The sequence below is a fragment of the Silene latifolia genome, chromosome 6 (genome assembly GCF_048544455.1).
Source record: "Silene latifolia isolate original U9 population chromosome 6, ASM4854445v1, whole genome shotgun sequence".
NCBI lineage: Eukaryota > Viridiplantae > Streptophyta > Magnoliopsida > Caryophyllales > Caryophyllaceae > Silene > Silene latifolia.
The window spans coordinates 133,277,187-133,286,618 of NC_133531.1; positions in this window are offsets into that span (position 1 = coordinate 133,277,187).

Genomic DNA, 9,432 nt, shown 5'->3' on the forward strand with positions numbered 1-9,432 from the left:
ATATAAATCTTATCCACCCATTGTATCCATAGATGATCTTTTTTCTTCACAATCCACCAAACCAACTTACCTACTGCAGCAATATTCCACTGTTTTGTATCAATAAGTCCCAAACCACCATACTCCTTCCCCTTGCAAAGAGTGGACCAAGCTACCAAAGGAGCTTTAGAATAGCCTTCTCCACCCTCCCAAAGAAAATTCCTACACAAAGCCTGAATTTTATCTATAACCCCCATAAGCAGTATGAAAATTTGTGACCAATAGTTGTGCACAGTAGCTAAAACAGATTTAACCAGAACCAATCTGCCAGAATATGAAATTTTCCTCTTATTCCAACCCCTAGTTCTAGCAAGCATTCTATCCACAAGGACATTACAATCAAGTTTTGTGAGCCTTTTGTGAGAAATCTGCACCCCTAATTATTTAAAAGGCAAAGTGCCTTTCTTAAAGCCAGTATGCTTCAGGACAGTAGCTTCATTATCAGGTGTGAGACCATTGAGTATGATATCTGACTTCTCATTGCTAATTTGCAGATCAGAAGCACCAGAAAAGCAAGAAAACACTTCCATGAAAGTAAAAACAGATATGATGTCTCCTCTACTGAACAGTAATAAATCGTCAGCAAACATAAGATAAGTCAATTGTAGGCTCTTGCAAAGAGGATGATACCTAAACCCTGGGTATCCACATGCCTCCTTCAGCAGTCTACTAATTAAGATACTCCATACACAAGGTAAAAAGAAGTGGTGATAAGGGGTCACCTTGTGTGAGTCCACGCTTACCAAGGAAAAAGCCATGGGAATGTCCATTAAGCACAATAGAGTATGATATTGTAGTTATGCATTGCATTATCCAGGCAATAAATTGGGGTGGGAAGTTCAAACTGTGAAGCATTTGATGCACAAATTTCCACTCTATGGAGTCACAAGCCTTTCTTAGGTCCACTTTCATCATACAGCGTAGGGAAACTGAACTCCTAGTATACAATCTTACCAGATCCTGACTTATCAAGATATTACCCATTATACTCCTTCCTTTTATGAAAGCAGATTGGGAAGGGTTTATGATGCTAGGGAGAATACCAGCCAGTCTATTGCATAACAGTTTTGAGATTACTTTATAAAGGGTATTGCAACATGCTATTGGTCTGAACTCCTTGACAGACACATGATTATCATTTTTTGGAAGCAGAATCAAGTTGGTGTTATTCAATTGCTTTAACAACTGACCAGATTGGAAGAAATATCTGATAGTTGCACAAATATCAGTTTGAATAATGTTCCAACTAGCTTTAAAGAAACAACTAGTATAGCCATCTGGCCCTGGACTTTTCTCATCAGGGATTGAGAAGACAACTTGCTTTATCTCTTCATTAGAAGGGAACTTGCATAATGCATCCCAATCAGAAGTGGGTACCTGTTGCCCTTTCTCAACTATATGGGGATATAAACCATTGGTAGTTGCACTTGATCCAAGCAGTTTCTCATAATAGCTCACAAAAGCATGAAGTATATCATCAGGCTTGGTACAACTCCTACCCTGATCATCCTCAACTCTCAACACTTTGTTCTGAATTTGCCTGTGTTTGATGACCTTATGGAACATAGCAGAGTTAATGTCCCCATCTTTTGCCCACTGACATTTAACTTTTTGTCTCAAATAGTCATCTCTTGCTTGAGTAAGTAGCAAGTAACTCTCCTTTGCTTGATGCTCAATGTCCATTAGAATAGTATCCCTGGGTTTGGCTTGTAAATTTCTTTGACATTCCAAAAGAAGTTCATAAGCTATCTCAGCATTCCTTTCAACATCAGAGAACAGAGTCTTATTCAAAACCTTTAAATCAGATTTCAACATTTTAAGCTTTCTCACCACTCTGAACATTGGAGATCCCTGAATGTAAACTTTTCATCAATTCTTGACAATGTCTTGAAAGTCAGTGACCTTACTCCACATATTAAAAAATTTAAAAGGTTTCCTCCTAGAGACATTATCAGCTTCACAAGAAATGACACAAGGGCAGTGATCAAATGACCCTTCAGAGGCAAAATGAGCATAGTAATCAGGCCATAAGTCTACCCAATCTGTATTGTCAAGAACTCTATCTATCCTGCTGAAGACTCTAGTTTCACTTGGCTGTTTATTAGTCCAAGTGAAGAAAGCACCAGTGGTCTTCATATCTTTTAATTCACAAGCATCCATAGTGTCTTGATAAGGGAGCACTTTTACATCTTTGACAGGTTTCCCTATTTTCTCATTGGAATACATTACATTATTAAAATCCCCAAGTACTACCCAAGGCTCAGTAATAGTCCAACTTTTTAATGCATTCCAAAGGGGCACTCTCTCCTCAATTTTATTAAACCCATACACAAAAGTAGCATAAAAAATATGATCTTCAGTTTTATCCTTAACTTTTAGATGAATATATTGAGAATCCATCTCAACTATATCCACCTTAACATACTGATCCTTCCAGAGAACCCAAACCCTACCACTAGCATGACAGCTATGATTTGTAGTAAAAGACCAGCCATTACACACATTATTAGCTACAGTATTCAGAGAACCAGGTTTAACCTTGGTTTCTAGGAGCCCAACATGACCACCTCAGATTGATAAAGAAACCATTACACATCTCTTTATTTGGTGTCACTATTTAAGCCCCTAATATTTCACATTCCAAACTTAAGAATGAAGAGATGAGGACTCCCCCACCCACCCCCCTCCCCCTTATCAACCATTTTTGCAGATTTGGTCAATTCAGCATTACTACTCGTGACAAAATCACCTTCCTGTCCCCCTGGCAAACGAGATTCATGTGTAGTCATTCTGGTTAGAATTCTTGCTGGAGTGAAAATAGACCCTTGCATTGAATTGACATTTGCTGGAGTAATAAGACCTGCATTTTGTGGACAGCGGGGGGCCCACGGGGGCGCTTGGGAGAGAAGAGAAACAAGCGTTTGCATTTTTGTTGGAGTCGCCACCAATTTTTATGGGAAATTGGAACCGTTCGAATACCTCGTGTCATGTCAAGACACAAAGTAGAGACATGAACACTAAGCAATCGTTACCCTTAGCATTCTATGTCTAGAATGACTCTCGTGGATGCCAATGAACACGGGTGTTCACGGAGATCTGGAGTAAGGGGTGAGGGTACGTATTAGAAAGCTCTTTTGATCGAACACCTAATCCCGCCCGCCTCGATAGCGGCCTCTACTAATGATTAGGGACATCATTTATACTTGATATATCGTCGATTGTATGCATGCAATGCAACATCCAAGTTTTAATCCTAGCATGTGAGAATTAATACTAAGTCGGTGGACAATTAATTTAGCAAACAATTAGGTCGAAGTAGGAATTTATGTTCAATTACATGTGAAAACATACAAATGATACAAAAATACAATGATGAATACGATAAAAAAAAATTACAATAACGAAGATTACAATAATTACATTGGATTAGGCGATTTATGTCGAAAATACCTTTAAAACGGATAATTTGAGAAAAAAAAGAAAGAATAAATTAACGAACAGATCAGTAGGCGATAATACGAATAATAGTTGGTTAAATGTAAGTTAATTAAACTAAGTCAAGGCAGAAAACGGAGTTCAGGGACAGAATTCAACCCGGAACAGGTGCAACAGAGCTGCGTCCTTTGGAATAGGCGCAGCAGACGCTGCGTCTGTTCCTGACCTGAATTCTGGCTGTGAAGCCGGAATTGCGTGTTGTTAATACTCATTGGTGAATTTAACGATGGATTAATTTATTTACTCGGATGGAAGTGATTAGTAGGTTATTTACATACGATTAAGGGGTCATAAAACAATAAAACATGGATAAGGCGAAGATAAGACGGATTAATTACATGATTAATGATTGATTAGTGACATAGGTGAACTAAACAAATTAATTAGACTAAACTAAACATGATGAATTAATGATGAACATGCGATGAATGTGACAAAAGACAGATTAAAATATATCAAAGACGAATTCCAGAAACTCAATATGAACAAATCGAACTTCTACAACCTGGATTGAATTTAATGTCGAAAACCCGCAAATATTGGTTATAAGGGATTTAAGTCGAATTTAATGACGGATTAAATATGTTAATGATAACGAATAATATACATGAAATTATTAGACTATTATGACGAAGAATTAACAAGAAACGAACGAAACAAATAAACTTTGACGAATTACAGAGGACGAAGGAAGAAGAAAGGAAGCAGGAACTGCGGCAGCCTCACGAAGAGGCGCAACAGGTACTGCGCTCCTTCGAAGAGGCACAGCAGTTGCTGCATCCTTTCTCTACGGTTAGTCTTCTGGAAATCCGTAAAAAGAGGTTTTAACAAAGGGTTTTGTAAGTCGGTTTTAAGAGGTATTTTCGACATAAACCTTACAATTGTGATGCAATAATTAAAATACAATAAATAAAAGAGAGATTATAAACCTTCAGACTTACATGTTGACGAAACGAGAAGGACTAAGATATCGATTAGTGATGCTCGACGCGAATGCAAAGAAAGTGCCCTCGTAAGAGGAAAACGATTAGATTAATTAAGTTGATTGATTGTGTAGTTGGTCAAATTGGTCGGTCATGCAAACGAGGCTGGTACTCAGAAGGATCCGAGCTTACGTGGTCGAAAGATCAAGCACGTAGACGCCAAAAAGTAAGAACAAAAGTCTAGAATGCAAAGGGAGAAGAGAAGGGCGGACACTCGCGTGAGAAATATGAGGAGCGAAGGCTCCTATTTATACTAATCACGTGGAGGAATTAGGGTTTCGGAGACTCTTTGGAAGTGAATCTCGGAAAGATATGAAAAAGATACGAAAACTACGCAGAATAGGACCTGGGATGAGGCGCGGCCATCTGCGTCTCTTGGAAGAGGCGCAGCACCGCCGCTGCGTCTGTTCCAAGTGGTTTTTCCTCCTGCGGAAGAAAGATTTCAATGTTTTAGTTATGGTAGGACGGAATAATTTGGTTTTCCTTAATACTTTATATGAATATTACGGGAAATTGTTTGCCAAAAGATAAAAATTGTGAAATATTTATAAAATATGGAATAGAAATATCCGGAACATTCCGACTCGGGATTGAACGATCATTAGAAAATGGAGACGGTTTTAGACTCGGACTCCAAATGTACTCTAATTACTGTCAAAACGACCGTATCGGCACGTAGATGACAACTAAGAGGTAGACATTAATATTTGAGCAATCACTTGACGATAAACTTATGAACCGTCACAAATCGTTCCGCGTACCAAACATGCGGCCCAATCATCACCGGGTGGTTTGCGAGAGGTGCAGAAATAAGGTATCTACACATTTCAATCCTCAGTACCTGTAGGATTTCCTTTCTTTCAAAATTTACATATGTACATTTGATAAGACTGATTTAATAATTATATACACCGGTATAAATCTCTCTAAATAGCCTATAAGACCAAAATATATTAATTCCTTTAATAGAAAACAATTTCGTAAAATTTGCGTACTGACCAACAATATAAATTCCAACGCATATTTATATGAGCACAAAATATAAACTCACACTATATATTATCGTATTGAGAGCGATAAACATCATTAGAATTTAGAACATGGTTGATTGGTTATCACTAGGGCTGAGAAAAAAATCTAATACGAACTTTTAACCAAATCCGATCCGCTTTCTGGATTTTAAAAAAAACTGAATATCTGGATTCCATTTAAATTGGATATTCAATCCGGTTTTTTCGATTAAACTGGATCAGATGTGGATTGAGAAATTTTAAAATCGAATGTCCGAATCAGATCTAAATTTCAAAAAACTTAAATAAAAACCAGGAAAGAAAAGTCAAAAACTACCCTTCTCTCTTGTTTTATACTTCGTAATCTTTATTTAGAGCATGTTTGGCCAAGTTTTTAGAATATAGTTTTTATTTTTCAAAATTGATTTTCCAAAAACTTATTTTCTAGAAATTGGGGTGTGTTTGCGGGAGGTGCAGAAACGAGGTGTCTACAGAGCCCCCCACTTTGACTGAGGCTTGGACAAGGCGAAAGTCAAAGTATAGCCATCAGGTCAATCGAAGATTACAACCTGACGACTATGGCGACGCGAGGCGGCTCAAGGGGTCTGAGTCAAGGACCTGTCGTCGGGAACATTTTAGAGTCTGTCGACTATCGGGGAGGGTCGTTTAAAGTCCATTAGACTACGTAAGGAAGCTCGCCAGCCATAAGAAGAGACCATACCTGAGACTTCTTCTCGAAATGCTTCCGGAGGTGCATGGGAGCTAAGGAGCGAAGGTCAGGTGTGAGGGCTAAAATAAAGTGAGTAGCAGGACACAGACGGGAACTGCTGAAAGAAGACTGCTTGGGTAGTCTTTGAGAAAAAGGGTAAAGAGCAGGACACAGGCGGGAACTGCTGAGGAGAAATCTGCTTGGGTAGTCGTTAATCTCCATATCGTGAGAGGGAAAGTATATCCGCTTACTCTCGTGAAGGTGTGTCGAAACACCTGTGAAGGAATAAATGCTCGTTGCGGTGAGAAAAGGTCTTGGAAGCAATAAATAACGTGTAACAGTCTGTTGCTGGCTTGGTAAATGCGGGTCGGAACAAAAGATAATCGTCAAACGGACCAAAAGGATAAAATAGCATCGGCGAAGAGGCGCACCAAAGATGGGCCCACAAATAACGAACTCATAACGAATTTTTGAAAATTCGTATGGAGGGAACACAAGGAAGAGGCGCAGCAAGAGCTGCGTATCTTGGGAGAGGCGCAGCGCCTGCTGCGTCTATTCCCCAAAGTGTATTTTCTGCGTAAAAACGCGATAATCAGAAGGTTCATTTCATTATTTCGTAATACAAATCCTTCAATTTCTCTCTCAAAAATCAATCATTTCCGCCAAGGTTTGATCCAAAAGCTTGCATTAATCATGACTAATCGAGGTATTTGTCTCATTCTTGCGTTAATCTTCTGTATTTGTCGAATTTTGGATCGAAAAATTAGGGTTCATGACCCAATTGATCGAAAATTTGGGGCTTTTCCCCCAAATGCGTTTGCTTTGTCAAATTGACATTAGAAATGGATAATTGGTAGTATAAGGAACATAACCATGTACTTATCTCGAATTTTCGTTGAGTTTTTGAGCCTTTGAGTGAAATTTGAGACAGTTTCACAGCTGAACCGTAAATTGCTTCGAAAATAGCCTTAGGATTGCCCATTTGCGATGAAACTTGATATTTGGGACCCTTGAATGATGGGTAAACTTTCTATCATCTCGGAATTTTGGTTTGTGACAGCTTTTTCAGGACACTTTCTAAGGCATAATCGTCATTATAACGAAATGCTGCCGAAATTTCGACTCGAACCCGGAACTAGGCTTCAAATTAGGCTTGACTTGACCCAAATTACCACATGAGTGATCAGGTTGGTGAGAGTCTGGCCAAAGACGGCGAGAAAAGAGCGGTTTCAGAGCTTCCAAAGGCTCGAAAATCCCTTAACCAAGGCTTGTCGTCATGCGACGCGGCCTAAATTTGCTTTAACGTCACAGGTGATGTGGCTTCTACTTCTGGGAGAGCTCCCATGGAGATAGACACTGCTGCTATCGAGGAGGTTCTAGAGCAGGCCTTTACCGCCGCGGTGATGGCTGCTGGAGACGAGGTCTACGAGGAGGAGGCTGCTGAGGAGGAGGAGGCCCCGAGACGGGCCAACGTTGGACGAGGAGGTCGTCATCTGAAAGGAGCTCCTGCGTGGGCTGAGACTTGGGAGAGTAGGCACTGCTTTGTGGGTCGCGAGAGGGTCACCTGTCCTACAGGACGGTGAAGAGTTTGGTAAATAGGAATTCACTACTCATCACTCATCTTCTTTCGTTTCATTTGCTCATATCCTTTCCAATTTTCATTCGAAACTAAAGATAGCTTTTGTTTCAAATCACAATAGGAGGCCGGGAACATCAGGTCGTTCTCGGGCTACACGACAGCGATGGCGTGCTACGAGCGACTGTCGGTAGAGGAGCGCACCATGATCGAGCGCGTAGCGTTCGGTTCTTTGGTGCAGGCCTGGAGGGATATCGCGAAGAGGAAGCTGCGGGCTAACCTTAGCCTGGTCCGCGCTTTCTTGGACCGATTCTGGGATATGACTTCCACGTTTCACATGCCTTTTGGTGAGGTGGGAGTCACTGTGGAGGACTACGGCATGATTTCTCGGTGCCGTGTGGGACCGAGGAGGTGGAGTGGCGGAGAGCGCCATGAGGGCGGACTCGGCCGAGGCGAGAGACCGATCGGTGGAACTTGTCGCCGAAGGCCGTCACGATACAAATGCGGGCTTGGTGCCCAACTCCTACGTTCGAGACTACTTTGAGGAAAAGATCCGCTACCGGTGACGATTGACGGGAGGGAGACGGCTCCTCCTCCTGTCTGGTGAGCGGAGGGCTCGTTTGTGGCTCGTGGTTTTGTCTTCGATTTACCTTGGAGACAAGGGAGAGAGGCTGTCGACGAAGCTTCTTCCCTTCCTTTCGACCGAGCTCCCTAGGGCGTTGGGACCTGGTCATCTGCGGCTTTGCGGTCCTCATTCGCCGTGAGGGCCATGGTTCGTCCGGAGTTCTTTGGAGAAGGGACTTCTCCAGTGTCTTTGTCGGACTGGACTCTTCTTTGGAGGTATGAACCTTCATTGAGACTTAAAATGAATTCCTTTCTTTATCAAATCACGAATGATCGTTATTGACTATCTTGTTTCACAGGCGTGGGTGTACTCCTACTTCCCGGGCCTCGCGCCCAAGAGGACGGAGCCGCTGGAGAAGGCCTATCCCGTTGTGAGGGACTAGGTGATGTGTAGGACGAGGAGCAAGCGCTCCTCTCACGGCGTTTACTGGCGGGACGTGAACACTCTTCAGCTGGACAGCGTAAGCATCTCACTTATATTCATTCGCTTCTTCATTGTTTTTAATCGATCATAGGAATGATCCTTGTTTGTCTTATCACAGTGGGTGCCCAGACCTTGGGCGGAGTACGCCGGAGCGCCTCCTTTTGTGGCTGAGGTCCTTCGACCCAGGAGCTCGAGCCGGCTGCTGCTGAGGACGTCGATGGGTCTTGTGTGGTACTTGGGCGAGCGCTTGGCTCGTCAGTGCTCTCGAGGCGTGTTGACGGTTCCCATCGATCCTCCTAGGACGATGTTCGGGAGCCTTCGAGCGGCAGAGAGGAGGCGACTTGGTCGCGTCGGTGGTGACGCCCTCCTTCTTCCTGGCGAGGACTACTCGGCGTTCCTCTACGGGAGGTTGGCTTACTGGCCGGTAGTGGTGAGCATCTTTATTCTTCTTATTTACTTGATTTTTTTGAGAACTTATGATGAAAGATCATCGATTAATGAGAAATATTTTGCTTCACAGGAGGTTGAGGCGGCGGGCATCGAGCCCCCAGAGTACCCCGAGACCCTCGAGT